Genomic DNA, 25423 nt, shown 5'->3' with positions numbered 1-25423 from the left:
AAAGCCTCAACCAAAGCAAGCAAACAAACAAACAGATAAGAGAAAAATGCAAGCATACATTCTTATAACACTGGTTTTAAAAAATACATCTAGCCAGTTGAAAATAGAGTTTGGCTTGTGTTACTTGACTGAAAGTTACATAGTGGATACAGGCTACTGATAAAAGTTACAAGAAACAAGTCTTCAGCCCAATCTTTATCATATTGCACCTAAAGCATAAGATACATACTTATTCTAGCATATAGCTGGCTATCCATAACAAACATTTCTCCCATACATTTTTTGGAGAAGCCAGAAGGGAAAGAGGTGATGTGTACTGATGGCAGGCCCACTGTTCTTTAATTTTCCCATCAGTTAATTCCATATATATTACACAGATACACAGACACACTTTTAACAAATGTACATCAATATGACTGATGTACTGATGGTTTCTTAAACCTCTGGTGAACTGGCTTGAACCGTTTCTTCTGTGGTCTTAGAAAAGTGTTCATATAGCTAATTTTATTTCTGTGGAAATTCACAGGTTTTGGCAGGAAGGCTTTCCCTATCTGCTTCCTTGCCCCTGAGGCTCTAAGTTCACATCTGAAGTCAAAATTATCTAAAGATCAGGTAGTTCAGATGTGAGGTTTTGGTTTAGACAATCTCAGGATCTTGTTAAAAATTATGGCCCTGATCATGAGATATTGGTCATCCACAACTCTCTTTGATTTCCATAAGAGTTGCAGGATTTTAACATATTTTGGGATCGAGCTCCATGAATCTATGCTTGAATTCTGATGATCACATTACTCTTGATACCATCAGTTGACAAACTACAATTTTATTCACATTCTTGAGATAAAAACAAAAAGGCAAAAGATCTTTTGCAAATTACTTCACTTGTCATTATCATTTTAATGGGGTACGGTGTAATACAAATACACTACGGAAACCCGAAGAATTTCACAGCAGATACCTGGAACTTGCCATCATTTCCAATTAATTTATTAAAGAGAAGATTTCTAGGCTTAGTTAAAGCAAGTGCAGAAAAAATGAATTTAGCATGACATTCCAGAACCAGCACTTCTGTAACAATGAACAATGATACTCAGGCATGCTTAATACTGTCGATTCCACTGTCTGTGAAAAGGGATCAAATGTGTGGGTATTTCCACAGATATGAAAGTTCCTTTATGGCGTATATGGCATTTGTGTGTTTAATGACATTGAGTTTTATCAACAATGTGTTTAGCATCCACTGAAACTGAACTGTGAATGACATAGCTGCGCAAGAACGAGGCTGAACTTTCCCCTCTCTCCCTCCCCCAAAAGGATAAAGAACAATTAAACCGAGTTTTTCCTTTAAGAAAATTGAGAAAATTTTAATCAGAAAAAGAAGCCTCTGAAGTGCCATAATCTGGATGTCAAAATGATTTCTAACCACCCACAAGAATATCAGCGTTGTTTTTCCAGTGATAAATTTAGTTTTTCCACTTCTCTCTGATGCACATTTCAGTGATGATCTTGGAGACTTTTCAATTCCCATTTAAGATTTTAAAAAATGAATAAAGGAATCTTGGCAACTGCTCTCAGCTAAGTAAGGAGCTGCCTGGGTGCAGAATACAGCTTGGATGAATGTTGAATTCAGAGCCAATGCTGAACCAGTGCTGTTATTTCCCAACTAATTCTCATAGCAACAGGCCTGCAAGGGACTTCCTGGGTCATTAAGTCCAGTCCCCTGTGAAGCAAGCAACCATGCAATAAATCTGTGCCCAAAAGGGTTGATAAGAAGGTTCGCTTCAGCCCCTCTTTTGTATCACAGCCACAAGTGCTCAGTTACAAAGAGCCCTCCTTGTGTCACAGGAAGACAGTAGAGAAGAGAGCACTTCCAGTGACTTGGGCACAGTTGGCAGATAATTCGTTAGGTAAAATATTCCTGTGGGATGGTGCACTCCCAAGGACTGGACTGGCTTGCAAACACCCAAAGCATTTTTTTTTAAAGAAACAAGAGTTTTTAAAAGTTAAAAATAATTCTTCTGTGCCACCCCTCTCCTCGGTGATTATCTCACTGACTTGCTGCTCCTGCATGGGGCAGTTATTTAAGAGCTGGTTCTGCTTCAAGAATTCTCATTCTCCTCATCACTCTCCTACTCTCACTCACTATCATCCTCCATGGTTATCTGAAGCCAGCAGCTAGCTACTTCTTGGGCCTGCCATGCCTGTCATCTGGTAGGTATGGCATTTTTTGTTCAAATTTTCTGTGGTGAGGTGGAGCCTAAAACCTGGATCTCCCCTGTCCTGCTCAAGTGCCCTAATGTCTTCCTGTGTTATCTGTGACTTACAACCAGTTATGTGCCTTCCTGGGGAACCAGAAGCTGAAATCTGCACAAATGGCCCAAAATGCTACTTTCATAGTTAAAGTTTACTGTGCATTCTGTACTCATTCAAAGGGGAATTGGATGTAGGCGCTCCTTTGTACTACAGAGGATTTTGCATTACTGTGCTATTTATGCTAAAGGCAGGGTTGTCTTGTCCTGTCTGCAGTGCAATACTGTGAAATAAGTCTCTTGGCCAACAACCCAAACAACATAATGGTAGAATCTAAGAAAACCAAGTAACTAGCTTCTCCTTGTCTCACTTCATCAAAATGAACATGAAACTCCTCTTCTTCTCCCCCCCACCACCCTCAAAGGATGCAGAGGTATAATTACCTGTAGAAAGATTTGTGATCATAGGTTGAGAGATGTCAACATGCTGAGTACTATTATAATAAACATGACAGCTATAATAATTAGGTGTTAATATTCATTTTATTAAAAGCAATAATTCTTCAAGGTTATTTTTTTCTGGCAAGTGGAAAAGCAGGAAGGTGTTACTCAGGGACTGAAATATGTTCCAGAATAAATCATATTAAATATGCATACCACAACAAGAAATAAGTGAAAAGTGTAGTTTCCATAAACTTCAGTTCACTCTGTACATGTTTATCAGGTTGGTATGTGCCACTGGAGAATTCAAAGAAAATAATGGATTTCCTGTGCCAGCGTAAAGAAATGAATACATATGGCATCACTTAGAGGGCATAAGGCGGTCCTTTTTAATAAAGGATCCAAATATCATTTATCAAGTATAGGAGATGCACAAGACCTTATTTGGTAACATCTCAGGAAGCTTTTTGGCATTTGGCATCACATGCCATTGCTGCAGAGGTCTGGCAGTAGGGCATGTTATAAAGCTAAAAAACTCTTCATGTGCCATCAATAAGGGAATTAACGATTAACACTGATCAGATTTCTACTGCATGGTGCAGAGCATATTGACTGGCATTCTTGAACAACCTGTGTAGCAAAACCCCCAGTTTTTCTTTCCTTTTTTTTTTTTTTTTTTAATTGCATTCGCTCCCCTTCCCCAACCATTTCTGACTTGTTCTCTCCCTTTCTATTACCTATAGATAAGGATAAGTAAAATAAAATGTAGGATAAGCTTTAAACATTTTTATTTTGGTAGCAAGTTTTTGGTTTTGGATATCCACTGTTTTATATTGTATTATTATCAGGTTTGTATTGATTTTTACTGTTGTATATTGTATTATTATCAGGTTTGTATTGATTTTTACTGTTGTATATTGTATTATTATCAGGTTTGTATTGATTTTTACTGTTGTATATTGTATTATTATCATCATTTTCATATTGATTGTTGTTGTTTCATTCTCTGTGTGTGTGTGTGTGCGTGTGTGTGTGTGTGTGTGTGTGGTTTAGGCCTGTGTTTGTAAGTGAACCAAAGTCATGTCAAGTTTCCATTTTATATGTAAAGTCTCCATCTTGTGTCCTCTGCCTGGGCATCCCCTGTGTCGCAATTGTGTGAGTCACATACCCCTCCCATACAAATTGGTTCCCCAATGAATGAGTGTGATTGGGAATGATTGAAATACAATGGTCATAGACCTCCACTGAATGGCCTGTAATGACTGGGCCATCACCTCGCATTGATTCATCCAGGAACCATGGACCTCACCCAGGAACAGAGTCAAGAACAGCATTTGAAAGACAAAAGACCCTGCAGAATCAGCAACTCTCACCATTACAGACACCTGAAACTGCACATCCCTGCATGGAGCACACATGCTCAGTACGCCAGGGGCTGACCCTTGCCTGGGCATGCCTCCTGTCACTAGGGTCACACAAGGTCTGCCCCTATAAAATGGGGCAGTGTGGCAGGGCGGCCTTAGGGGTGCCGTGACCTCCCCTAAAGCCCCTTACCTACCGTGCCAGATTCGGTTTAATGCACCCTCGCTATCTCGCCCACCACGTCTTGCTGGGAAATATCAAAGGGAGGCTGCCTTTCTCACCTTCCTTGGCATGGTGCCTGCCTTGCTGTACCGGGGCTCTGCCTAATTGCCTGCCTGTATCCTCACGGGTGCCCCCTCGCTTCTCTCCCGTACTCTCGCCCCCAACCGGGGCCTGTGCCTCGCGCTCCCCGCCCCCAACCGGGGCTCAGGCGGCCTCAGCCTTACCTGGCCCCCCCAGACCCCTTTCCTGGGTCTTTCGCCCACTAGGCTCATCCCGATAATCGCCCACACTGGGGCCGGGGTCGGGACACCCCAAAACTCAGCACCCTCTGTGGCACCAGGAACCCCCCCGCACTCTACTGCGGGGTCCCTATGAGGCCTCCACTCCTTATAGCCTCACCCAGTCCTCTGGTCTTATATCACAACCAAAACAGAAACCACAAAGACCCTCAGCTATAACATAAATCCTAGGCCAACCTGGCTATCCTTCATCCATATCCTTGTCAGGGTTTCCTCCACCCAGTATCATCCTGCCAACACTGCTCAAGCCATCTGGCTTCCTTACTGCACCCGCCCTGCTTGCTCCAGCAGGGCTCCTGCTCCTTAGGCTGCCGTGGGGGGAACGACTGACTCTGGCCTCAGCCTCACAGTTTATAAAGGCCAGGCCCTGCCCCCTTCCAGTCAGCTGACCCACTTGGTTGTCTTAGCAACCCACCTATGCTGCCCTGGTGAGTGGCAGCTGAGCCCATTTACTATTATCAGTAGCAGGCACCCTAGTGCCCTGCTACAGGCAGCGAAGACAGACCCAGTGGGACGCTCTTTCCATCTGGACCAGCACCATGCCACACCACTATCCACCCACAGGCCCTGCTGGCAACCCCCCTCTAGACAACACCTACTGGGCAAGGACCCCTTTCCAGCCTGGATAAGTAAATATTACCTGTATACCTCCTCCTACAATTTGAACTCTCTCTTTCTTTCCCTCTCTCTCTCCTCCTGGACTTCAGTGGACTTCAGCCCCTGCATCAAGCCTCTCTAACCCCTGCTGCCATAGTGTGTGTTTGGGGGGTGCAAGGGAATCAATAAGACATTGTGTCACCATCTTCCCTGTTCAATAAAACCACTGTCATTTGCAACCCCGAGTTGGGTCACGTTTTACTTCCCAGTCCCTTCCCTATCTTAAATTCCAGCCTCATTCTCTCTGTCTCTCCCAGCCCCAGTTCCCACCTTCTCTACTAGTTTCCCAATCTCCTCCCAATTCCATCTCCCCTTTTCTGCCACCTCTCAGCCTCCCCTGCTCCTACTGCCTTTTCCCTGTGACTGTCTGCTACCTTTCTCTGCTTTCCTGCTGCCTGCTGCTTTTCCTGTGATTTTTCTGCTGTTCATCTCTCTGTTTTCAGGCTTCCCCCACACCTTCTGTAATCCTCCCCCCCTGCCCTGCAGCTTCCCAGCTCCTCTTAGCTGTCCTGCAGTTTTCTCTAGTGGCTGGAGCCTTTCTCCAGCTTCCAGCATCTGCTGCTGCTCCCTGCAACTTCTCTAGCTGCCCTGGAGCCATCCTCTGGCTCCCCACATCCAGAGCCCCTCTTTAGCACCCACACTTTCCCTTAGTCCCATTTTCCCTCTCCCCATCTACCTTTTCAGCTCCCCCTGTAGCTCTGGCTCTAGTCCCAGCCTCTGTGCTGGCCTCACTTCCCTGTTCTGCAGGCTTTGGGCCTTGTCTTTCAATCAATTAAGATCAATTAACCTAAAGTTACCCCTGATCCTCAGTTCTTCAGCCCAGGCCCCTGTAGTCTACCGGTTCTAATCCCAGTCCTGGTAACTTTAACTCCCTACACTTCTACTTTTTTACCTTAACCTTTCCGCAGGTATCCCAAGTATACCAAGCACATACATACATACATATCACAATACCCAACTTAGGAACTCACTTGTGTGTATGTGTAGGTGGGTGGTATGTGTGTAAATTAGTGAATACACACATATATATATACCTATATAGATATCATTGTGTGTGTGGTATATAAATTAGTAATCCACTTACGTGTATTGCATGTGCAGGTGTTGGTAACCTGTAACTGATTCTGTCTAAATTTGGTGTGTGTAGCATGTATGGGCTTAAACTGGCGATAGGTGTGCATGAACCTAGACTAGTTATTTTGAATGTGTGTGTATCTGAGTTGCTAGTGTGAGTGGTGTGTGTGTGTGTATATATATATATATATATATATGGCATTGTATGCATGATATACGAATTAGTGATCTGGGGTGTACAGTGTATGTGCTTGAATTGGTAATAGGTATGTACGTGTGCACGTGCCTAGGCTGGTTTGAATGTGTATGTGCCTGAGCTGGTAGTATGTATGTGTATGCACCTAATTGATTTGTGTGTTTGTATATGTGAAATTGTACACCACGCCCTCCCGTCTAACAGCGCAATATTGAAATCCTAAGCATTGGCCTGACCCCTCAGGGCAACACCTGCAAGGTTTATTTTTCTCTTTTTGCTTGCCATATTTAATAATATCAGAAATGCTTGAAATGACCATCTGTACCTCACTGCTACCTTCACTGGTCAAGGATTGTGAACCACAGGCCCAGAGGTCTCAGTGCTGCAAATACATACCTACACGTGTTGTTATCATTATCCCAACAAAGCCAATGGAATCATATAAATAAAGTTAAGTAAGTGCAGACATGTTTATAGAACTGAGGCCTTGGTTAAGATAGCCGGGGGCATGTAGTCTGATCCAAAGACCATTAAAGACATCCGATGTCTATTGACTTCATCTGGCTTGAGGCATCTCAAACAGCACAGAAATAATGCAAGCAAGTCAGATCAGCAAATTAATTCATTTTTCTATGAGATGATCTGTCACCTAAAATGTTGTTACTTCACTGATATTAAGTAAAACAACTTTTTGGAAAATTCAGTGTCCCTTCACTAAATTTTTCCTAGCTCCTACTTCTAAATATTGTTAACACGTTCCTGCATTATTACTATCATTTTCTATAATGGAACAGATTTTGTAGATCAGATTCCTGAGGGTGGCAAAATAACATACTTTTGATTCTTACAGTAAATTAGATGTTCTGCATGAACTACTGCACAATTTGTATTTTTTCAACATTTCTAGTACAACTTCTATGCAAACTAGCTTCTTTTGAATTAAAAATAGTAACTAAATACAATCTATAAACAGCATAAATCAAAATCCTATCCAAAGCAGTTTTGACCCTAAGAAGAAAAAAAACACCGCTAACTCCAAGAAGTTCTCTACAATATTTGTTATTGCTATTACGTTCTTGGTAGGCCTTGCCAACAGATGGACAACATAAGAAGAGACTTGAAGGTACTTAAGGTAGGGCAGGATTGGGAAGAGTTAGCTTATAACAGACAAGAATAGACATGATCAAGGAGGCCAAAGTACTACAAGTGCTGGTTGAACATCATGAGTAAGTAAATATTATGTTCAGATTACCCAGATACCATTGGGATGAGTGGCAGCAAAACAACACTAACGCAGATTCATAGATTCATAGATTGTAGGCCCAGAAGGGACCTTGGAAGATTGATAGAGACTTTTCCAAATAATCCTTACTGAAGAACAATATTAATACATACTGTACCAAATCAATATCCATTGAGATCTAGAATAACATTAGTGGGCTAAATTATGTTATCATTTATGTTTGGTAGAAATCCAGGGCATATCCACAGTCTAAAGATTCTACTAGGAAGTGATACTATGAAGTATGGCGCAGATCCCAGAACTCTGCCGGAAGCCTGCTTCCCCACAGAGTCTGGGACCTGTGCCGTAGGGAGCAGCAAAGGTAGCCGCTGTAGTGTGGGGAGCTTCCCTACTGTGGTGCGTGAGTCCAGGAGTTGGACGTGAATGAGGTGGAGTCCTGGTGATAGAGGCAGTCCGGTCGGGCTGCACTCCTCTCTCCCGTGTGCAGCACTGGCTAGAGCCACATGTTGCCAGGCACAAGTGCCCTGAGAGCCCATGCTTGCTCCTGCTGCTGCTGCTGTCGCCACCTGCGGGGGCTGTATGCCACGGGGAGAATATGTGTGAGGGTTCTTTCCTGACCACTGCAGGAAAAAAGGGGAACAAAGCTGGTGACTACTTTAGGAATCATCTTGGCAAACAACATGCACCTAAGCATGTGGTTTACTCCTGGTGGAAGCATGGATATGGCTAGGACAGGGATACCTGCACATACCTCTGATAATGCAGACTAAACTATTTTGCACACTTGCTGTGTAGGCTGGTACATCCTTTGGCTGAACTTTCCAGCACACAACTGTGCACTGTGGGCCTGAATCATTGCTGCCCCATCTCTGTGACAGTTATTTATATCTGTGCAATGGGTGTACATAGTCAACACAGCAAGAATTTTGCATTCACTTTGCAAATGCAAGTGTCAACATAAGGCAGGACAATGGTGAATCATGGACCATGAAGGTATCTTGCCTGGCTGTAGGGAAGAGATTGCGTCTCCTTAAACTTTTTTCAAGTATTCCCTTCCCCCCCACAACTTCATAAGAAGAGCAGGAGATATGTGCAATTCATCACCAGACTTGGCATGAGTGTTTTCTTATTGAATCAAAGGGTGAGGCATTAAAACTACAGGCAAAGAGTTTCTGCTCAAAGCCCCAAAGAAGATTTATTTTACTTCATGCCCTAAAGCAGTGGAATGTTCTGTAACAGTTCCAAAAGGGTTACCACTTCCATTCCTCACGAACTGGCAAAACATGACATACGTTGCCAAATGCACTGTGTTTGCTGTCATTTTTCTCATGCTGCAGTAAACAAAATAGCCATTTCCTCCTCCTGGTCTTGTCAGTCTAGTTCCTTTGGGTACTTCTTGAATTATTGCTCCACCTGCGCCTGGCTGTCCTCATCATTTATCAACTACATTAGTCCTTCTCTCCCCCTTCCTGTCCAGAGGCAAAAGGGCAAGCAACTTTTGCCAGTCAAACTTTTCCCTTGTCATCATCTAACTTGGTGGTTGTCTCAGCTGGTGGCCTTAAGGTAATGGCCATCTCAGCTGGATAAGTCAGATTCAAAAGTCTGATAATTTATCAATTTGTCCTTTCTCATTCCAAGAATTCTCCAAAAATGCCAGCCAACAAATGTACTTAAATCTCATCTTTTCAGCCTAGCTTACCTGGCATGTATCTGAAATAGGCAAAAGAGATGAGTGATGAGTCCAACATTGACTTAAAGGCAGTCCAAGATTGTTGTATTATTCCTAACACCGATTCTTGAAAAATTAACTGCATCTAGAAGAACCAGGCTCAAATCCAATCTTAAGGAAAAGATTTCTCAGTAACAGCTGCAAAAAAATGGAATAGAGGAAAAATTCTGTGCTCTCGTAAGAGAAAACCCAATCTCTGCTCTAGGTATATGGGCCGAAGGGAGCGGGAGGGAGAGGGGACACACACGGAGAGAATGAGAGAGACAAGTGCTGTTGCAACCATCTGTTTACTGTGTTGGCTGGGCCTGTGCGGTCTGTGATACTGAATTCCTTCTTCCTTCTCACTACAAATCAAAGCTTTCCCATGCACAGCTCAGTCATTTGAACACAGGGAAGCACTGCCTCACATGACCTAATGAGACTGAGACCTTAGAATCATAGAAAAAGGGCTAGAAGGGACCTCAGGAAGTCATCTAGGTCAACCCCCTGCAGAAGGCACAAATATCCAAGGTAAATGTTTGTCTAACCTACCCTTAAAAACTTCCACTGCGGGAGATTCCACTGCCACAAGCTGCCTGTTCAAGGTTGCTTTAAGAACTCATAGTGGGGGCCACACAGTGAATAAGAAACACTAGGACCACATCCTGCTTGAAGACAGTAACACTGTAGGCAACTGGGCCTTCAGGCAGCCTTTGGAAAAGCCCAGCTAAAACTAATATAACGAAACTAATACAATGCCAGTTTGTCTGTTGCAATGCGTATTCTGGCGAGCTTCCAAAAGTCTGCTCTGTGCCCCGTGCTCTGACCACCTATTGCTAACCAAACTCAGCTCAGTGTTTTGGTTTAAATTTCAAAACATATGATTTCTTGACACTTAAGCATTTCATCAGCTTTCTGGCACTTATGCTATATTGCCTGTTGACCTCTCTTGTAGCTTGGCAGAGGGTAGACATCTTGTATTTTTGCCCTTTTGCTTCTGATATTTCTTTCTGACCTTAGGTAAGTCCTAGCACCAGCCATTTTAAATAATGTTTTAAAATAATATTTCTCTTTAGGGACCCCTTGGCATGTCACACAGAAAGCTTTACGTGTTGTATCCATCGCATATTAGCTTATTCTGATTTTTTGGCAACTAAACAGCTCTAAGCTGTCCAGGCACCACATGGACTTTTTGACTACAGCTCCATTATTCATCCATTTCTACCCCAAAAAATCTACAGTTCTTTTTTCTAGATGATTCCTGAACTTCCAATCCCTAAATATGCTCTTTTATTCTGTTTAGACAAAACAGTTAAAGACAGGAAGAGGAAGATTTGTTGTATTGTCATTGAGGAACTAAGGCACACAAAGATCAAGTGACTCAGGGTCAGAGAGAAAACTTGTACCAGAGATAGGGTTTGAACACAGCTCTCTTGAGTCTCAACTCTTTGCCTTAACCTCAAGAAAATTTTCAACTCTAGGAGCCAGCACATTATCACAGTGAATCCTTCATATTATTTTAAATCTCTGATGTTTAAGGCAGGAACAACTGCATTCTTCTTACACCACCTTATTATCTGTAAACTCCATTTTGCTCCACCGTGTATTTATTTGTAAATAATTCTGTTGTTCCCACCTGAGAACATTGTATGGGGACATTACACAAATCTCAGCCACCAAGAGAGCTTCATATTGAACATACCAAATGTATGCATTAGGTTTCTTCAATTTTTATTAACAGCTAAACTCAAAAAAGTCACTGACAAAAACCATCTGGAATATTCATAATGAAAAACAAACAATATAATATATTCTACAGCTCCAGCCTAATTATCCTACTTGGTGCAAATACTATCAATCCAGGTGACAGTTTACATGCTGAAACTCTATTAAAGGGGAAGTGAGTTATGCTGTGAAGCACAAATCAAAGTAACTCATCGACACAGACAACACGTTCAATGGAATGAAGAGCCAAGATACAGTAGTATTTTATTGCTGTTAATTTTTAAGTTTTGGAGACCTGCTGTGAAGTTGTACCACATAATATGGGATATCTGTTGATGTTTGGAGGAGGCACTTATTTTTGGATGGCCACAGTGTGATGATTTTACAGTTAAATGCCTTTCCCTCTTGTCTGATTGCTTCAGATGGGAACCTGGTCTGTCTTAGACATGGACCAGCTTTTGTTTTTTTAAAGCCATCTTTCCTCTTCTTCAGGTATTGCTATGTTAGGTATAGGACAAGAGTGGCAGTAATTCAATATAAAAAAAATTCTCACTGAGTGAGAGGGGAAAAAAGCAAGGGAAAAAACACTCTTTCCCTCCAATTCCAGCATCTGAACAACACATGGCTGCTTTCCATGATCTGTTTCAGTTTGGAAGCTGGAGACTGAATCATTAGCTGCATCTGGTGTCCTTGGGGAGATGATAGAAAACACTGGCAGCAATGAAGAAAAGATGGTAGAAGCCATCTGAACAGCAATTAGTCAAGCATCCAGTCTGTTCTTGAAGTTCACATACAAATGCAGTCTTATGCACCTTCATAAAAGCTGAGCCTCAAAGACACAGTGAAATGATACACTGTTACAGCATGCAGTGAACTTGCATTTTACAAAAAAATTGCTAACAATTTTGAAAACTATAGCAGTCTGACTAGCTACAATAGGGGCAGCAGACTGATATTACAGTGGAACTCTCCAAGGACAGGTTTTAGCATGATGTACATGGGGATTTGACTAAACAGGTCAGCTCTCATAAATGTTGCAAGAACTACACTGAAACTTTTCCACTTACTGTTGAGATGCAGGAAGGCCATCCCTTTGCATGGGAAAATGCACAGGAGGGCAAGTATCAACCAGTGAGCAGCTTCATGATATATGCTCTGCAGCCCAGGTGGGAAATAGCCCAAGTCTTTCACACCGAGTTAACAAACAAAAGGGGCATCTGGAGTTACTAGTCAAAATCAACCAGAAGGAAAACGGCAAAATCTATACGGTACATTCTCAGTTGATTTGAAAGACTTACCAAGAGACCTCAGATCAGTATAGCTGAAGGACAAGTCCTGACAGACAAGTGCAGAGGACTGTCTATTGCTTTAGCTACTAGAGAAAAGTCACAAACCACACTTACTTAGTGCTTTTGTAGCATGGCTGGCTTCCACCTTTCATCTGATGAAGTAAAAACAGAGCCAGGATCCTCTCCCATATGCAAACAACAACTAAACTCAGAGGAAAAATCACCACATTAGAACCACTATGACAACCACATTTGCCACAGGAAAGAACACAGTGCTCTTTTCCTTGTGAGTTTTACCTGAGGAGGATCTGATGCTAATGCCTGCAGAGTAGTCCTGAACCACACAGTTCAAAAAACTGATGTACTGTAATCTACCATGGCCCATTTAAGCACTACTATAATCTCAAGTGATTGTATTTACACAAATTCTGGTCATGCTGCTGCTATTTCAAAAATAGAAAGAACCTGGAATATCTTTTTCAATCATCATAGAAAGGTACCATCAGAGACCTGACTATGGGAGGTTTTTTTTTTACTTGAAGCAGGGGTGGGCAAAATACAGCACATGGACCAGATATGGCCCACTAACTGTCTGTATCTGGTCCATGGCTGCCCCATAGCACTCTGCATGAGGTCAAGCCCTGCCCACTCCCTCCTGGGGCAGCCCATGCCATGCACCCATCCCGGCCCCAGCCCCAGCCCCAGCCCCGGCCCTGGCCCCAGTCAGTGCACACAACTTCCTGACATGGGCAACTGTTGCCACCTGAGTTGGGGGGGGCATGTGCCCTCCCAGTGGCCAGTCAGTGACCTGGGGGGGCGGGCAGGGGGTCCCGATTGGGCCAATTGGGAAGCGCAAGCAGAGTTCCCAAAAGTGGCTGTGGCACTACCAGAAGTGCCAGCGGTGCTTCACCTGGTGCCCCCACTCTCCAGCCAACGCTCGCGGGGGGGCACCAGTGCTCCCACCTACCCTCCCTGCCCATCACCTAAGCTGGGAGTGCACCCCCTATGCATCACCACTTTTCCCAGCACTTCTGCTACTGTTGCAACTGCCTGGATCCTGCTTGGCACCTTCAGTGGCTCCTCCTCCTTTTCCTTTTGCCCCTTCTGCACTGCTCTGGACAGCAGGGAGCGTGGGGAAGTGGGGGAGGCTCAGGGGATTCGTGTCTGGCACCACATGCCCAGCCAGGTTTGGAGGGGAAGCTGTAGCTTGGTGGCTCCTGCCTCAGTGTGTGGGGTCACAGCTCCAGTTTCTGGCTGCCTTTCACCCACTTGGCATAATGAGCCAAGGGCTTGGCCGCTTGGCATAACGAGCAGCTACCTGAGGGTGTCTGAGTGGGTGAAATGTGGCTTGGAGCTGGAGCCCTGCATGCTGGGGTAGGAGCTGCCCAGTGTGTGTGGGGGGGAGGTGGGGGTGTAGACAGGAGCACGGCACAGGCTGCTTTGGGCAGCAGTGACCAGGGTTCAGCCCCATGCAGAGCACAGCCATGGGCCAGATGGGGGAGGGGGCAGACCACGCCTGCATCTGCACAGCACTGCTCAGGTGAGCTCTGCTGCATCCTCCCCCTGCCCACTCCCCCCACTTCCTCCCTTCCTCCTGGCAGGCTCCCAGGATCTAGCAGGATTTGCCCCCCACACACATACGTATGCCCCCCCCATACATCCTCCCTTCCACATATACTCTAACTTCCCACTCCACCAAACACACAATACATAAGAGTAAGATTTTATTTTGAGCTATTGTGCAATTACCTCTATATATACTGCTCAAAAAATACAAACCAAGACAAATATAATGTTTTGAGATAAATGTGTTATAGTAGACATTAGATTTTTAGTATATGATTTGTTTTTCATCTATAATTTGTTAAAATGATATCTTCTGATAGATTGTAAGTGTGCAGCCCTTGACAGCTCAGCAAAACTTGTTAAGTGGTCCACCAGCCGAAATAATTGGCCACCCCTGACTTAAAGTGTATGCTGCAGAACTTTGCAGGAAAGTAAAGTTAGGAAAATGCACTCTATAAACGCTGAAACCTTGTGATTAGTTCATGTTGTGGTGTTCCCTTTCTACAGGGCCTATTGCATAATTTACACCTGAACTAGCTTACCCAACTAGGAAATAGATCTCAGCTGACATCCGATGTCCCTATGCACAGTGGAGATGTACTTTTAGGGTCTGGCAGCATCTTCACTTAGCTTACATCTGTAACTGGACTGTATGCAATAATAATGCACCATATCTAGATAGATGAAACTTGGCAGGGCATTATCTTTCACAGGGGCAAGACTTAGGCATCAATTCTGACACTTACTGAGTAGCACATCCAAGATGCTCACTTTCGAAAGCCTCATGCAAGTCACCCAGGTTTGCCTTTGGCCCCATTTATCTCATTTCAAACAGGGATCTAAACAACCTACTGTTAAATCAGACTCCCTCTCATCTTATGGCAATTTGATTAAAATGAAAAGCATGATACCTATAGAGGAAGAATGCTTTTACGTTTGGTGAATAGAGAGACCCAGAGGCACATGTTCAGGATGTATGCACTGCAAGTCCATCTTTATGTTCTGTTATGCAGACTTTAACTTTCTTACTCTATATACCCAGCTGGCCACTCTGAACACTCACTAATTTTCCTTTTCAAAAAGTGTTGGTTGACAAAACTCTTATTCAAACTTTTCATAAAGGAGCAACATGTAACAGGAATAGAATAACCAGACAAACAAGACTCTTGAGCCCAGGGAAGGACAGGGTGGGGTGCCTGAACTTGAAACCATGTTTTAGGAATTTATTCTGCCCTTTTGAGATGTTCAGCTACTACTCAGTTGACTTTCCTGCATTCTCAAAGTCATATATCATCCTTCAGGAGTGCAAGGGGCCCTCCCTTGCTCTGGATAACTCCTCACAGGGGGGAGGAAATGAAGGGCATGGGGGCCCTAAGAAGGTCAGTATCAAGTCATGGTGCTTTGAAGGCAACAAAAAACAAAAAAGGATCAAGGAGTTCTGACATATCCCTGTACCATCTCCTCTTAAGAATATTTCACCCAGATGTGATTTCATGGATTCAGCACTCACAAGGGTTTGGCACTCTGATGCCTATAAAAGTACATGACAAATTTGATATTGATCTTCCATCTTCTGAAGACAGAGGAAGTCAGGTGTCCAAAGGCCTGGCTAAGAAGGGATGGTTGGGGTAGTGGACCTCAGTTTTCTTTCCACAAACAATTCACCACAAGACAGTGTGCCAATGGGGCTAATAATGGATGTGATGACTTAAAGAATAAGTTGCTTTATTCTCTGTATTGCACAATGCTTCAACATTACTCTGAGAGAACTGGGGGCTGGGCATAAGAGGAATGCAACTTCAGGAATCAGCAAATTTCTTTGAGGCCTCAGAGGAAAAGCACAGAACACTTTCAGAGATAATTTACTTTCAGATCCCAAGACAGGGAAAGATGAGTTTGACCCCTCTACAACTGCACTTGAAATGATGGAGAGTCATCTGGTAATTTCAATTAATCCTGAGATGATATCATTCACTGAAGTAGATTGTATTACCCAGCTAGGAATGGTCACTCCAGACTTGATATCATGGCCTGCCCAATAGACCAGAGAGCAACAAGATTTTCAGTGGGTTGATTCTCGTGAAAGCAGAAGAATCACATTTCTCAGCTCTCCACTATAGTTGAAGCCATCAGTGTTTAGCTGCAGTTTTCTGTTTTGCAACGTTTTGGCCTCCTTCTTGCTTTCTGTCAAGAATTTCCTGTTGCACCGATGTTGGGACTGCAGTCTAGACTCATCAAAGTTTTTTAACGCTTCTTCTCTGTCTCCCTTGCTGGTACCTCAGTACAGTTTGGGTTATTCTTGCTGGACTGGGAGACTAGCTGATCTTTTTTCTTTACTTCTTTACCTTTTTGCTGTGCTGTTCTTATTTGTCCTGGTTTCTGACTGCAGGAGGAAATCACAGACCCAAGACACTGAAGTCAGGGTGAATACAACACAACTTTGTATTTAAAATCTTTTTTATATCATCTCTTATTTTTTCTTATAGGCCTGCTAGTTGCCTTACCACACACAGAAACATAGAAAAGTGGGACAGCAAGGGATCTTCAGAGGTCATCTATTCCAACCCTCTGTCTAAGACAGGTTTATCCCTGTCTAAACCATCTTATAAAAATCCATTGTCTAAGCTCTAAGCAAAACTACACAGTCAACACTGAGATAACCAAGATACAATACCCTAGCCTGCCACAAGTAAAGCAAGGGGACCACAGTGGCCAATGGCCTGCTGTTGTAAAGGTTGTTAACATATGCTCAAGAAATCCCAGGAAGAGGGCCATGCCCTGTTCTACAGAGGAAGGCAAAAACTTCCACAGTCCTCACAAATCTGACCACAGTGTAAAATTTCTTCCTGACCTCAGATATGATGATCAGGCTGACCCAGAGCAGAGGGGCAAGACCCTCTAGCCAGAAACCTCTGGCTTTATGTCCCAGTAGGAGTACTGGCACACACCAGTCAAAATCCACAGTGCTGGCTGTAACCAACAGGCAACGTCTCTGACAAAGGCTTCAAAAACCTCATAGTAGTGCAGGGTGCAGAGGGGGGAATTTCCTCCCTGTCCCATGTGGTGATCAGCAAAGCCCAGAAGCATGAGAAAGAACCATAGTAGAACACAGACATGGCCTAAATCATCTCCAACTAGTGGCTGTCCACCCTCTTCTTGAACACCTCTAGTGATGGAGAGTCCACAAATTCCCCAGGCAGCATGTTCCACTGCCTCATTATTCTAATACGCAGTGCTTAAGGTTTCAACATAGGATTCAGGAGATGCAGGTTCAATTCTGTTTTCAATTCCAGTGTTCACATGAATATCTAGGAGTTATACCTGGGCTCTGATTTTCCCCTCATTTTTCAGAAAGCAAAAAGAAGCCTGGTACACATCCACACATAGTATTTTTGCACCATTAATACTGTTTTAAAATAACCTTTCTGTGAGCAATGCTGCTGTTAGGTCGCAGAGTGCCACCTGGAATCATAAAGTCACATGTTCATACAGTTTCATACAGTATGAGTCTCATACAGTTCATACTGTCTCATATAGTCACATGTTCATAGCCTTTAAACAATCCCAATTTAAAATAGAAAAGCATCCCCTTCATCAGATGTTTCAGCCAAATCTCTCCCAATTTGTAAACAAATTCCTAAGCTTTGTACTATCAAATAATTCTAGTCATCATGGACCATCTGCTGCAAGTCTTTTTAGATCTCTATTTATTTATATTGTATTTATATATTTTTCTACAGTATCAGAAAAAAGAACAGGCCATAATGATCCCCCCAAATGGATCCAAAAGAATTGCCATGCTTGCTCAAACCTGTGGTTCATCTAAATCCAGTGTTCTGCCAAAGGCAATGATCAGTCACAGCTTGCACTATGGAAGATGCAAAAATCCCCTAGAGGAGGCAATTATCGGCAGTGGGAAGTATCAGCTTTCTGTTGTACTCCATCCTGGGATCATTTGTAGTTGAAACATTCCAAAACATTGATCAGAATGAGGTTTTATGCTTTGGCAGATCAGCTGTGGTGCCCTGCACATTAAATCCATATCAGATGTCATTTTGACAAAAAAATTACAGTACACACACAGTTTTCTGCCCTTGAAATCAATTAATTCTGTTTTAAACAATGCTCGCACATGCCATAGTCTGTCTGCAGAACAGATTGCATAAGTCTGAAAGTAAAGGGGAGACGAGAGAAAAAGTTTTAGACAGAATGCAAATCTCAAACAGCATAATGCTTGTTGGATGAAAACCTGGCCTCATTGAAATCAATGAAAACTTTGCCACTGACTTCGCTGTGGTCAGGATCTCACCTTTGTTTTTTCAGCTTATCTTCTAAAACCTATTGGTAGGCCAAGATCCTATATTCTTCACTAATTCACACAACGGATTATTTCATGAGTACAGTTGCTCTTGAAAATAAGAAGTTAGCATAAAAATTAACTGTATCTCATTTTAGGTACTGTGACAGGCACCGCAGTATTTTCTTTGATGTTTTTTAACACTGACATTTCAGCCTTTTTACTAAATATGCATTAGAGTCTAAATTTAGTTCTTAGTTATATGACTGCAGCTCAAGAGGCGCCTCATTTTGCTTGCTTGTGCTGCCTAAGCTTGCATCATATTAGTGCATCTGAATGTGCGAGCAAAAATAACTTTTGAAGTACTTCTGGAGCATGCCTCCCTGCCATAACCAAGAGACTGGAGGCCCCACACTCCGCTGTGTGTCTCCTTGTTCTAGCCGCAATTTTGAAGTGGTCCAGTCGGGAGGTGTGGCAGGTGGCTGTATGTCTGTATGTGCCTGAAATGCTTCAAATGTTACATCTGTCCCAACTCTGAGAGAAGAGTTTGATTTCTAACTTGAAAACACCTATTATGTAACGGAAGTGAAAATGTCTCACAAGAAAATAATTTAGCGGGTGAATGGCTTATTAATTTGTGGACTAGGAAATGATACCACAAACCCAGACATTACTGTTCTTTATTTACTGCATTGATTCTATCTAGTATGAGAGAGCGGGTTCCTCCCCATAAAAATACACAGCAGAACATTTAAAGATGTTAACATTCAAAGCTATAACCATCTGCTTATCACAGACATCTGCTGCATCAAAGCAGCAGACTATGAAAAGTCCAGAAGGCTTTAGTGTTCAAAAGATGCATTTGCCAGGAGACTAATAAAAGGCATGAATGTACATAAATTCTGAAAATACAGCCTCATTTCCTTGCTAGAGTATGGTGACTCTGACTTAGCATGAATAAGATGAGACAAAGGAAATAAGAGTGTCATATCAAGTGACACCCATCTCCAAATTGTACCTAAATCTAGCATTACACAGATCATCAATATGTGAAAATATTCTTTACCTCATGGCCCTCCAAAATGTAACTCTTTCCACCCACAGTGGAAGTTTTCCCACAGTGAGCCATATCCTTTTCTCACTGGAGACAAATCAGGTTTTGCCACCAAATTCATAGGGAGCAGAATAAGGTTAAATAAATATCCTACGAATATTCCTCAGCTCTCCAATATTTATGCACATGGAACCTGATTCAACTGACTGAAGTCCTGGGGTGTATTTCCTTTGGCTTCAGTGGACTTTGGCTCAGCCCCTTATACTGGACACTGTTCTCTTCATCCCCTCAAAGTTCCTGTCGCTAAAGGTGAAAAAAGGACAAGGGAAGTTAAGGTTTGTGGTAGGGTTGGGAGTGGTATCCAGCCCTCTGTAGCAGTGTCCCTTTGTCTTTGTGGAGTACCTTGCACGACGAGATACTGTGGTAATACCGTATTTTATCACATAAAATGCAACTTAGAATAAGATACACCCTTTGTTTTTGAAAGGCAAAATGAAGGACAGAAGAGTTTTTCTTGTAGTAACTGACCAGCAGCTGTTGGGGAGCCAAGCCTGCTCATTGTTCTGCTCCCTGGGGATTGTGTGCAGACTATACTTTTGCTTTTGCAGGGTAAGAAGCAGAAACTGCTCTTACTGTATTTCTTTGCATATAATGCTCACTACAATTTTCAGCAGCTGGTTTTTGGAAAAAATGTGTTTTATATGCAAGATACATCGTATAAATATAATAATAATAAAAATAATAACACTAATTAGTATTACCAGGTGGAAGTCTAACAGGTTTTCATTAAGGAGTCTACAGAAGACAGCTAGTGTCTGTAGGAGAGCTAAAGGTATGGAAGGAGACACCTGCTAGAGGGTATTTATAGGTGGGAGAGAAAGTGATCCTGCTAGAAAGTCAAAGGGCATTAGGTACTTTTGTAAAACTATAGCGATTGTGGGCAAGCTTAGAATCTATTTGAGTAGGAGGAGATATAACATTTGGATAAGCTTCAGGTGAACCCCTGATATTTTCAAAATATCACAAAAACAAACCTGCCCCGCATAATAAAGATACACAGCTTTCGAAGCTTTTTTGGTACAACAGTGGCTCTTCATTCATTTGTCAAACTATCTGCACATATGAAATCAATACAAGAAGGGGCCAAAAGCCTATACTGCGTACTTGAGCATAGCGACATCAGTGGGAATTTGGCCTGGGCAAAAAATGTGTAGACTGTGGGATTTAGCTTAACATTAATAAAATATATCACTTCTTTAGGCTGCAGCATGAAGAGCAGAGAAAGTTTGAAGAGTAAAAAGGCCACACAGTAATGATTAATGTGGAATTTAAATACAAACAAGAACAGTGAGACGAGCTATTATAAAGCAAGCAAAGCATCTCATATGCCTTTCCCAACCCTAATGACTACAACATGAATCCCACTAATATCCCAAGTTTAATACTGTTCACACAATACTACAGACCTCAGTAATACCCCTGTGTAAACCTGTTTTCCATTAATGACTTTTATTTACATAGGTTTTGCATGTTGCTGTCAGCTTCATACTGCCCTTTAAAGCACAGTATGAAATTAAAGAAATCACAAATATAGACCAGAACGATCAGCAATCTTAAAAGCAAGGAGAGTCAGAGTGACGAGCATACAGATTCTACTTCTAACACAGTTCACCAGCAAAGCATTCTTTGAATAGGTGAGTTATTTATCTTGCCCATGGGTATTCATTATTCAGTGCAACACAGACAGATAAAAACAGAATTAGCATTAGCAAACTTAGGTGGAATTTGGGTTATTTAAGAATCTTTACGAGATGAGAGAATAAAGAAAGTTTGTTTCACAGAAATGAAGCCCTTTACTTACATGGCTTGCAAGAGCTCCTAGCAGCTGGAGTCTCTGAATTACAGTGCATGCAGATGTTTTGCTTTGTTGAAAAACCTCTAACTTTGGCACCGAAGACTGCACATAACTCTCTGGTGCTTCAGATTGATAAGTAATTTCCTGATTCCCCTTTAAAAATATTCTCACATACTGTTTTATCAGTGATGCACACTGACAGCAGAATGTAAAGCAGAGAGAATATCATTTGTTATTAAGAGTTCCCTTCTTGGTTGAATCCAAAAAAAGAATCCTAGACCTCAGCAACTTGAGTAAATCTGCTATATCTGTTGGCTCTCTTCTGAATGCATACTTGAGCAGTAACATAAGAGTGGGCAATTTCAGCATAGGAACTGTGGTATGTCATGTTAAACACTAGCATGTTATATGAATACTTCCTGTAGAGAGACATTGGAATAAACATTGTGCATGTTTTTGGTTCTTTGTTTGTTCATAAAAATAAAATAAATAGAATAAATGTCTCACCCTCTCATCTTTCAACTCCCATGAAGAATCAGGCTTCTTAGTTTTGCTCCTTCTGCTTATTCTCATTTATATTTCTAATTAGTTCCAATTGACTATTATAAATGTTCATTTCTAACAGTTTTAATATCTCAGCCAGTAAATGCAACCCAGATTGAAGTTTGGCATTCACAGTATCATATATAGCAGTGGAGTAGACTTAGCCTTTTACAGCTTTTTCCTTCCTCCTAAAAAAGGTTGGCTTTTATATTTTCCTTTCCCACTTTCCATCTCTCTCCTCTTTCATTCTGTCCTTTGGTACTATTTCAAATATTTCTAGTTTTCATAAAACAACAAGACAGGCCTTTGGACCAAATGCCACTAGAGCAAATGGTTAGTGTGTGTCAAAAACAAGCTGGGCCAAGATACTCAGCTATAAGATTTGAGTAAAAAGAAAATCCATGCTCTTCAACAAAATAGATGCAAAATTATTGGGCAAATTGGTTTAAAAATATAAGTCAGTTCCCATTTTAAAGATTAGTCCTGCAGGTGCCAAATTAATAACCTCTCTCTTCCATTCTCAACAGAAAGAAGCATAGAAGCATACTTTCTATAACAATGGAAAGTGCCTTTCTTGCTTTTTAAAGAATACTTTCTAACCCTTTCAAACTGTAAGGTCTGTTGATATTTTGGTATGGACTATATTGGTTACTAGTTTTAAAAACAGTCCCACAATCCCTAACTCAATATAATTATTCCTAAGGGAGTAACTCCTCATCATGATGTAGAAATTTAGAAGAAAGATTAGGGACCATCCGAACATCACCTATACTCTATTTAGAGATCTTAAGCCCAATGGCTTTCTGCTACCCCTACATCATAGACTTTCACAAGATAAAGAGAGTGAAATTCAATCCATTATATAAAACAAGAATACTACCATTAGCTTTAGTGAACCTAGCATGAATTTTAAGGTGTACTTGGACAGACATACAACAATTTACAGACTGGAGAATCTTTTCAAAGCACATGCATATTTCCTATTAACACGGAAAAAGTTACAGATAGTGAAGGCAACGGGTGAATGGTAGACAGCATTAATGTCAGCAGCAAAACTCCTATAGACTTCAATAAGTTGTTCTCTTAGCTCATTGCTTTCTTTTATTATAACTCACTCTAATTTTATATTTGATATATCAAAGCAGCTGTATCGGTGACAGGACATTCTGGAACCAAAGGATTACACAATGGAATCTTTCTTCTTCTGTGGCACGCACGGTATCGTTTAGGACTGTGCGAAATGGCAGCGTTGCGTGTCACCCAGTGTTTCGACGGTTCGACAGAACAGCGTTTCATTTTGAATTCTGTTTCGCTTCGAAGCGGCTGTTCCTTTCTGTTCCGTTGAAACAGTTTCGCCGTTTCAATGCTGTTTCAGCGTGTCACCCATAGGCTATAATGGGGAAGGTTGAAACAGCATATAACTTTGTCATTTCTGCCCTGATTTGGATGGAACTTGCAGGAACGGTAGCCCCTTCTAAGGGCATGAAGTCTGCCAAGATTCAAGGAGGTAGGTGGAGGGGGCTCGGGGAAACTGTACCCCAAAGTCTTGAAAGCAAAACTTGTGTCACATGTATATGTTAAGCCACAGCGAGGTCAAAACTGCAAGCCTGCTAGCCCCTGTGGAGGCCACAAAGCCTGCTAAGTTTCAAGGAGATAGGTGCAGGGGTTTGGAGGAAACTGTACCTCAAGTGGCAGAGAAGTAAAACTCGTGACATGGGTGATACTGTGTGTGTTAAGGCACAGCAGGTTGAAAGCTGCAGGCCTGCCGGCTGTCACAGAGATCGGTGCAGGGGGTTCTGGGGCCCTGCACCCCTAGCTGCTGACAGGTAAACTCGTGTCATGGGTGCTTGTGGGGCTGTGTCTGTCTTGTGGCAGAGGGGGGTGAAAACTGCAGGCCTGCTGGCCCTGCTGCGGCCACGATGTTGGCTACAAAGGACCAACTGGGGAATACCCTTCTGGTCAGTGTCGAGTCCCTGTTCCCCCGAGCACTACCAGGAGTGACTAGAAATAACGGTTACAAGCTGGCAGAGGGTAGATTCAGACTAGACATCAGGAGGCGCTACTACACTGTCAGGGCAGCTAGGGTCTGGAACCAACTTCCAAGGGAAGTGGTGCTGGCCCCTACCCTGGGGGTCTTTAAGAGGAGGCTAGATGAACACCTGGGAGCGGCTGACCAGGGGGTATTCAGTCCCAAGAGTCGGTCTCCAGTGTTCATTAGTTCAAACCGGAGGTTCTGTACCTTTAATTGTGAAGTTTCAAAGGGTACCCAGCTCTGTATTGATTCTTTCCTCTGGTTCCTCTGTGGTTTTATAGGTGTTAATCCTTGCTCACTAACTCATTATCAGAGCTAGCTACTGTGTTATGCAGTCAATCATGATTCACTCAGGGACCAGCTCAATACAGGAAGGTCACAGTTCAATTCCCACCCTTGCTAACATTGTTATATGGTACGACTTATTTTAAAACATAAAGTACATTTGCTACAAAGTTAAAAAGCATAAAATATAAAAGGGTGAAATGCCATGACACATTCAACAAATAGACCAAGTACAATGAAGGGGAGACATACCAATGCAGAATACTATTTTACACCCATAAAAGCACCTACAAAATATATTTTTATTACAAGTATACCTTAACTTTGGTTTATGATCTGACTTTTGCATCCATCTAAAAAACTAGAATTTTATGATGATCCTGCAAGTTTCATAGTTTCATAGTTGGTAGGGTCGGAAGGGACCTGAGTAGATCATCAAGTCTGATCCCCTGCCCTGGGCAGGAACAAGTGCTGGGATCATAATACCCCAGCTAGATATCTATCCAACCTCCTCTTGAAGACCCCTAAGGTAGGGGAGAGCACAACCTCCCTTGGGAGTCCATTCCAGAGCCTGGCAGCCCTAACCATAAAGTTATGCCTCCTGATATCAAGCCTGAACCTATTCTCAATCAATTAGGTATATCTTGACACCGGTGCTTAGTATTCATAGCTAGTTACTGTGAGTGTGTGTGTATGCATGAATGTGTGTTTTTGAGGGGATCACCCCCAAGTTTTATGATGTGACTTTTGCATCCATCTAATAAACTAGAATTTTAAGATGATTCTGTGAGTTGGTCCTTTGTAGCCAACATCATTAAATTCTGTATTAATTTAATACTCTACAGCATTATAACCTCACACTGGAAGTATTCCTGTTACCAAACCAGTGACACACACATCCCATGTGCTTATGGACCCATTACTGATAAATGCTTCCCCACAATTTTTTCTGTAACAAACACTGTTGCAAGTCTTTTCTCTGTGCACTCTCTGCAGCATCCCACTCATTAAAGTCTTCTAGTTGTTGACTCAGATCCCAGGTGCAGTCAGGTGTACTTCTGAGCCACACTTCTGGGCTAGGAACAGAAATTGCACATAAACCAGTATAAGTGATCAGAAACTGGTTCAAAGCTGTACTTGATTTGACCCTCTAACCTAAATAATATAAATCTTTTTTATACAGATAATTTTTATATGTTTAACACTGAAAAATGCAAGGTTCTCCACCTTGGGAGGAAAAACCTGCAGCTTCCTTATAGGCTCGGCAGTGCTACGTTGGATAGCACTACAGAAGAAAGAGACTTGGGGGTCATCATTAACCACAAG

General features: G+C 42.4%; 1 protein-coding gene across 5 annotated transcripts in view; it reads right to left on the bottom strand.

Moving 5' to 3' along the window:
• C1QTNF7 (C1q and tumor necrosis factor related protein 7) overlaps positions 1–25423 on the bottom strand; it is a 97399-nt gene that overhangs the window by 40374 nt on the left and 31602 nt on the right. The window contains exon 1 of one of the 5 annotated variants that reach the window (XM_019553421.1): positions 21244–21526. The exons of 3 other annotated variants lie outside the window; for them this stretch is intronic. The gene's annotated coding sequence lies outside the window, so the exon portion shown is untranslated. Of the gene's footprint in view, positions 1–21243; positions 21527–25423 lie in introns of those variants that run through there. One more of the 5 variants, XM_019553419.1, reaches the window with a different exon arrangement.

This window comes from Crocodylus porosus, unplaced genomic scaffold (assembly GCF_001723895.1).
Source record: "Crocodylus porosus isolate Cpor-Errol unplaced genomic scaffold, CroPor_comp1, whole genome shotgun sequence".
Classification (NCBI taxonomy): domain Eukaryota; kingdom Metazoa; phylum Chordata; order Crocodylia; family Crocodylidae; genus Crocodylus; species Crocodylus porosus.
The sequence above is the reverse complement of the archived record's forward strand: the minus strand, read 5'-3'. Positions and strand labels throughout refer to the sequence as shown.